General features: G+C 47.6%; 1 protein-coding gene across 1 annotated transcript in view; it reads right to left on the bottom strand.

Moving 5' to 3' along the window:
* LOC135513972 (single-stranded DNA-binding protein 2) overlaps window positions 1-8,011 on the bottom strand; it is a 141,091-nt gene that overhangs the window by 58,839 nt on the left and 74,241 nt on the right. The window lies entirely within an intron of this gene.

Below are 8,011 nucleotides of genomic sequence, written 5' to 3'. Positions count from 1 at the left end.
CCCTCTCACCCCAGCCCACCTCTGCCCTGTCCTCCACCCTGCCCTCCCTCTCACCCCAGCCCACCTCTGCCCTGTCCTCCACCCTGCCCTCCCTCTCACCCCAGCCCACCTCTGCCCTGTCCTCCACCCTGCCCTCCCTCTCACCCCAGCCCACCTCTGCCCTGTCCTCCACCCTGCCCTCCCTCTCACCCCAGCCCACCTCTGCCCTGTCTTCCACCCTGCCCTCCCTCTCACCCCAGCCCACCTCTGCCCTGTCTTCCACCCTGCCCTCCCTCTCACCCCAGCCCACCTCTGCCCTGTCTTCCACCCTGCCCACCCCAGCCCACCTCTGCCCTGTCCTCCACCCTGCCCTCCCTCTCACCCCAGCCCACCTCTGCCCTGTCTTCCACCCTGCCCTCCCTCTCACCCCAGCCCACCTCTGCCCTGTCTTCCACCCTGCCCTCCCTCTCACCCCAGCCCACCTCTGCCCTGTCTTCCACCCTGCCCTCCCTCTCACCCCAGCCCACCTCTGCCCTGTCTTCCACCCTGCCCTCCCTCTCACCCTAACCCTCTCCTGAGCTTCTGAGCACACACGCCTCTCCGACATGTCCAAACACACATGTGACATGACCCAGCATGACATGGTAGCGGAAAATACACTCCTGGAGACTACAAGACTTCAGGCATGATAGTGAAACAGACCACAGAGGGAGAGGGAGAGAGGAGGGAGAAAAGGAGAAGAGAGAGTGAGAGGAGTGAAAGAGAGAGAGAGTGATAAATTAGGGAAACTATAAGGAAGAGGGAGAGACAGAGAGCGTGAGAGAGCGAGAGAGAGCGTGAGAGAGAGAGAGAGAGAGAGAGAGAGAGAGAGAGAGAGAGAGAGGGCGAGAGAATGAGAGACAGAGAGAGAGAGCGAGAGAGAGAGAGAGAGAGAGTGCGAGGGGGAGGGGAAATAGAGGTTGTGGTTTATCTGAAGACGCAGCTTAAAAGTGTCTGTCTGTCTGTTGAAAGGCAGACCGAGAGAAAACAATACATGAGCAGAGTTGATTAGTTACTGTAGGGAGAAGTTAGTGTTTAACATTATATGAAATTCATAAAGTAGTAGACAGTGGTAAACGAATCAGGTCTTCAGGTAACATCTCTGCTATGGTCTGTGAACTACTCTCAACGTTAGCATGAAAATCACATTCTCATTTGCATTTTTACTGAACTAGTAAAAACATCTCCATAATTGCTCGCATGCAAACTCCCTCTGTCTACTTCTCTCTCCCTCTTCTCTCTCTCGCCATCGCTTCCTCTTCTATCTCACTTTCTCTCCCTTTTCCCTCTCTCTTCACATCTCCATGGCGATGATGCTGCTATGAGTCACCCCCAACACTGCTCCTCAGTTTGGTTTAAAAACAGGAGAATATGGGAGTGAAGAAGGGCTCTGTTGCCCTGGAAACAGACTGGGGGTCCCTCCGACCCCCCACTCCACCATCTCCTCCATCCCCACTGGTCCAATGTACTCTGAGCCAGGAGATCCAAGAAAGTCCCTATAATGTGTTTATGTGATATACATATACAAAAAGTTAACACACAAGCACACATTTATCCTGCCCAGAAAAATAGATGAAAAATCACCCTCTTCAATGCTGACAGGCAATCATGGAAGACAATTAATTGTTTACAAACAGAACATCTTTAGATGTATGTATACCGTATACAAAGTATGTGATGTGTGTGTATGCAGTGTGTATGTGAAAGGTGTGAGTATATATACGTATGTCTGCTCTTTCTAATTACATTGTGTCCTGGTAAGTACCCTGTGATGTCATGATGGGAGAATGTAATGAGGTGATGAGGTCATCAAAGCCACAGAAATGCATTCTGGTAGGCTTGTACTAACAGGCAGGTAAACAGCCAGCTTTAGGGCCAAAGGGGACCACACACACACACACACACACACACACACACACACACACACACACACACACACACACACACACACACACACACACACACACACACACACACACATACATATGCGCATGCGCATGCACGCCCTCATTGGGTGAGTGAGTGAGTGTGTGTGTGTGTGTGTGTGTGTGTGTGTGTGTGTGTGTGTGTGTGTGTGTGTGTGTGTGTGTGTGTGTGTGTGTGTGTGTGTGTGTGTGTGTGTGTGGGTGTGTGGGTGTGTAGAGGACAGGGTCATATCAGGACTAGGGTGTTTTCAGTTAAACAGAGCAGACCAAACCCTTGTGTTCAGCTACCACACCCTACTGTCCCTGGATCCCTGCCAGAGGCCAAAAAAACATACCTGCTTCTGTGTGTGTCTTTGTTTGTGTGTGTGTGGGGGGGGGGGGGTGAGTCGAGAGAAAGGGGGATAGAAGTATGGAGTTGATTGAATATGCATGTGTGTATGTACGTGTCTGAGCATGAGTAAATGAGTGTGTATATACAGTTGAAGTCGGAAGTTTACACACACATACAGTTTTTGAAGCACTCCACAAATGTATTGTTAACAAACTGTAGTTTTGGCACGTTGGTTGGGACATCTACTTTGTGCATGACACAAGTCATTTTTCCAACAATTGTTCACAGACAGATTATTTCACTTATAATTCACTGTATCACAAATCCAGTGGGTCAAAACTTTACATAGACTTTACATACAGTTGCCTGTGCCTTTAAACAGCTTGGAAAATTCCTGAAAATGATGTCATGGTTTTAGAAGCTTCGGATAGGGTAATTGATATCATTTGAGTCAATTGGAGGTGTACCTGTGGATGTATTTCAAGGCCTACCTTCAAACTCAGTGCCTCTTTGCTTGACATCATGGGAAAATCAAAAGAAATTAGCCAAGACCTCAGAAATGTTTTTTTTTAGACCTCGACATGTCTGGTTCATCCTTGGGAGCAATTTCCAAACGCCTGAAGTACCACATTCATCTGTACAAACAATAGTATGCAAGTATAAACACCATGGGACTACGCAGCTGTCATACCGCTCAGGAAGGAGACGCGTTCTGTCTCCTAGAGATAAACGCACTTTGGTGCGAAAAGTGCAAATCAATCGCAGAACAACAGCAAAGGGCCTTGTGAAGATGCTGGAGGAAACAGGTACAAAAGTATCTATATCTACAGTAAAACGAGTCCTATATCGACATGAAAGGCCGCTCAGCAAGGAAGAAAGCACTGCTCCAACCTGCCATTAAAAATCCAGACTACATTTTGCCACTGCGCATGGGGACAAAGATCATACTTTTGGAGAAATGTCCTCTGGTTTGATGAAAAAAAATAGAGCTGTTTGGCCATAATGACCATCGTTATGTTTGGAGTATAAAGGGGGAGGCTTGCAAGCCGAAGAACATCATCCCAACCGTGAAGCACGGTGGTGGCAGCATCATGTTGTGGGGGTGCTTTGCTGCAGGAAGGACTGGTGCACTTCACAACATGGATGGCATCATGAGGGAGGAAAATGATGTGGATATATTGAAGCAACGTCTCAGTCAGGAAGTTAAAGCTTGGTTGCAAATGGATCTTCCAAATGGACAATGACTACAAGCATACTTCCAAAGTTGTGGCAAAATGGCTGAAGGACAACAAAGTCAAGGTATTGGAGTGGCCATCACAAAGCCCTCAATCCTATAGACAATTGGTGGGCAGAACTGAAAAAGTGTGTGCGAGCAAGGAGGCCTACAAGCCTGACTCAGTTACAGTACATCAGCTCTGTCAGGAGGAATGGGCCACAATTCACCCAACTTATTGTGGGAAGCTTGTGGAAGGCTACCCGAAACGTTTGACCCAAGTTAAACTATGCAAAGGCAATGCAACCAAATACTAATTGTGTGTATGCAAACTTCTGACCCACTGGGAATGTGATCAAAGAAATACAAGCTGAAATAAATCATTCTCTCTACTATTATTCTGTCATTTCACATTCTTAAAATCGAGTGGTAATCCTAACTGACCGAAGGCAGGGAATTTGTACTTTAAATGTCAGGAATTGTGAAAAACTGATTTTAAATGTATTTGGCTAAGGTGTATGTAAACTTCCGACTTCAACTGTATGTGTGAGATCTTGTACTTCCAGAGAGATCGGTTCGTCTGAGGAGCTTGTGCTTGATCTGCTCTCCCCCTAAGAGTGTCAGAGCTGACATCCTCCCCTCTCTCAGTGATACCACAGGCAGGTTCCCCACTGCAACGCAGCGCATAACCTCGCCTTGCAGCCTGATTGGCACTTGTTCTTGTCTGGCTGAGAAACAGCCTTTTATGGTGGATAAACACCCCATTCAGACACACACACAAATAGAGCAACACATTTATACATACAGTTAGGGTCACAATTGCACAACATGTTAGCAACAAACAGCTACGGAACGCTGTATACTGTACACAGACATTAAGTATACCAAATATTAGGAACACCTTCCTAATATTGAGATTCACCTCCCCTGTTGCCCTCCCCTGTTGCCCAAATTGAACAGCTTCAATTTGCCGGGGCATGGACTCTACAAGGTGTCGAAAGCAGCGTTCCACAGGGATGCTGGCCCATGTTGACTCCAATGCTTCCCACAGTTGTGGGAAACTGTTGAGAGTGAAAAAGCCAGCAGCATTGTAGTTCTTGAAACAAACCGGTGCCTGGCACCTACTACCATACCCTGTTTAAAGGCACTTAAATATTTTGTCTTGCCCCATTCACCCTCTGAATGACACACATACATAATCCATGTTTCAATTATCTAAAGGTTTAAAATCCTTCTTTAATCTGTCTCTTCCACTTCATCTACACTGATTGAAGTGGATTTAACAAGTGACATCAATAAGGGATTCACCTGGTCAGTCTGTCATGGAAAGAGCAGGTGTTCCTAATGTTCTGTACACTCAGTGTACATCCTCACTACCGTAGACTACCACATGCACACGCACACCCCCTTTGTAAAATGTGGAATTCTTTAATAAGAAGAAAGTGTTTAAATGTCTGTTTTTTATATTAGATTTGTTAACATGCTTGAGTTGCTTTCATAGGTCTTACAAGTAATTTCATGCTGGTATGACTCTTTCCATCCTGATTAATTTGCTCGTGTTTGTGTTCAACTCCATGTGATCACAAATAAATGAGAGAGTGTGATATCAAGAAGGCAGAACAAGAACAGAAAAGTTGTCTCAAAAAGGTAGGGGGATTAACATGATAAGAAATGTATCTAAATCAGCTAGATGAGTGGTGCCTTGTGAAGACGTTACCACATGATAGTGAGAGCCATCCTCTTCTTTGCTACCTTCCAACCTCTCATGACAGCGTCAGGAACAATCTCATTGACCTCCATGGATCGAAGTCTTAGACAGAAAATAATATTATGTGACTTAGTTTCTAATTGGTCAATTTGCAAGAGAAAATAATGTAAACATAGCTTGTTTTGATGATTCCACTTCCCTCCTCAAATGGAATTTGCTCATTTAGCATGGAGAAAGCAATTGAAAAAGCACTTAGCAGAACTGTAAACGCTGTTTCCCTGGCTGAAAAGCCCAGGCTGAAGATGGAAATCAATACAGCAGGACTCTTCACTTCATTCATCACTCTTTTCATCCCTCACTTTCCCCTGGTGTTCCTGGAATACTGGCTCAAGTCAGACACATAATGTTTATACATAAACGTCCACACTCAATCACACGCGCACGCACACAACCACACACACGCGCACATGCACGCAAGCTCACATGCAAATACACACACACAGGCACGCAGACACCCATCCACATCGCTCAGGCCAAACGCCACGCCCACTAATGTTTCTTCTCCACGATGTGTCTGGATTTGATCTCCTCCCCGACCACTTCTCGAATGCAAACACATTCAAACCGTTCTGATTGGCTCCAGAAAACGATGGGTTGGGCCAGAGACTGAACACACGTGGTTAAAGTGGTGTTTTGGAAATAGTAATTGGCTTTGATACTGATTGGTTAGAGATGATCCAATCACTGAGGACTTGTTTTGTACAACACCCCTCACTTTGACGTCAGCAGAAAGGCCTTATACGATGGCAGTCTCAGACTGAATGTATGTATTATTAGATAGAGCAGTGGAATTACATTTAGTATGAGTTGTCAAACTGTGAGTGGGGTTGTTACCAGTACGATTTAGAAGAGGCAGGATGAACAGGGACTAAGCAAGGTGAGAATCCTTCCATTCCTTCCTTTCTCTGTGCCTCTGATTCACACTGCCTCTGTCCAGCTCCACCTCTCCTTCCTTCCTTCCTTCCTTCCTTCCTTCCTTCCTTCCTTCCTTCCTTCCTTCCTTCCTTCCTTCCTTCCTTCCTTCCTTCCTTCCTTCCTTCCTTTCTTCCTTCCTTCCTTCCTTCCTTCCTTCCTTCCTTCCTTTCTTTCTCACTTTCTCTCTCTCCCTCTCTCCCTTTCCATCCTCCTCTCTCCTACTCCTTTCCCCCCTTCTCTTTCAAGTTCCATCCCCCACTCTCCGACTCCCACCTCGTTCTCTCTCCCCCTCCATTTCCATTCCTCACTCCCCACCCCCGGCCTCTCTATGTCTCAGGGCTCAGAGGTTGGTCCGCCCTCCAGCTCCTTTCCCCAGAGCCAGGATGACATCATCATAGCGCTGCTGCCTCATTCCCCAGGAGCCTATTCATCACACACATCATCATCACCAGCATCAGCAGCATCATCTGACTTCACCCGCACTGCACCTCACACACACATGCATCTCTCTTCTACACACTCCACCTCACACCTTGTGCACCGTTCCCCCACCTCCCTCCCTCCCTCCAACTACCATTCTCTCTCCTTTCTCTCCCCCCTCTGAAGTTGCTAAACCCAAAGTGAGAGGGGGTATGTGGGGGGGTGAGAGAGAGAGCGAGAGAGAGAGAGAGAAGAGAACCCTGCTGGGGTAAGCAGAAAGCTACAACCTGTGCACTCCCGACAATGCATCTCAATAAGCCACGCCACACAAAATCTGATGAGTCAGTCTGGCTACAGAGAGAGAACAACAACATCAAAAAGCAGGAGACCCCTCCGACTCCATTCGCTCTGGAGTGAGAGAGACAGAGACAGAGACAGAGACAGAGACAGAGACAGAGAGAGAGAGAGAGAGAGAGAGAGAGAGAGAGAGACAGAGACAGAGACAGAGAGAGACAGAGACAGAGAGAGAGAGAGAGAGACAGAGAGAGACAGAGACAGAGAGAGAGACAGAGAGAGAGAGAGAGAGAGAGACAGAGACAGAGAGAGAGAGAGAGAGAGAGAGAGAGAGAGAGAGAGAGAGAGAGAGAGAGACAGACAGAGACAGAGACAGAGAGAGAGAGACAGAGAGAGACAGAGACAGAGAGAGAGACAGAGAGAGAGAGAGAGAGAGACAGAGACAGAGACAGAGACAGAGACAGAGACAGAGAGAGAGAGAGTGAGAGTGAGAGAGAGAGCTCAGGCTCTGGGTATGCTTACATGACTTTCCCCGTTACTGTTACTGGACAGCACTTACCTGAACACATCACATAGTATACAGATACTTACTGAACACACCACATCAAAATAGTCAACACAAAACATATCATCACAATATTTCCATCAAGTTCATCTTCACAAGTTAGCCTACATCCAGCCGCTCAACTCCTATCCATTGTATATCTATTTAAAAACACTGGCAGAACTGGTTGGCACCTGTGTGGGGCAGTAGTAGGCACCAGTTTGGGGCAGCAGTAGGCACCAGTGTGGGGCAGCAGTAGGCACCAGTGTGGGGTAGTAGTAGGCACCAGTTTGGGGCAGCAGTAGGCACCAGTTTGGGGCAGCAGTAGGCACCAGTGTGGGGCAGCAGTAGGCACCAGTGTGGGGTAGTAGTAGGTACCAGTTTGGGGCAGCAGTAGGCACCAGTTTGGGGCAGCAGTAGGCACCAGTGTGGGGTAGTTGTAGGCACCAGTGTGGGGCAGCAGTAGGCACCAGTGTGGGGCAGCAGTAGGCACCAGTGTGGGGCAGCAGTAGGCACCTGTGTGGGGCAGCAGTAGGCACCAGTGTGGGGTAGCAGTAGGCACCAGTGTGGGGCAGTAGTAGGC

The sequence above is a fragment of the Oncorhynchus masou genome, chromosome 25 (assembly GCF_036934945.1).
Source record: "Oncorhynchus masou masou isolate Uvic2021 chromosome 25, UVic_Omas_1.1, whole genome shotgun sequence".
In the NCBI taxonomy this organism is placed as follows: Eukaryota; Metazoa; Chordata; class Actinopteri; order Salmoniformes; family Salmonidae; genus Oncorhynchus; species Oncorhynchus masou.
Note: the sequence above shows the minus strand (reverse complement) of the source record. Positions and strands in the feature narration are given on the sequence as shown.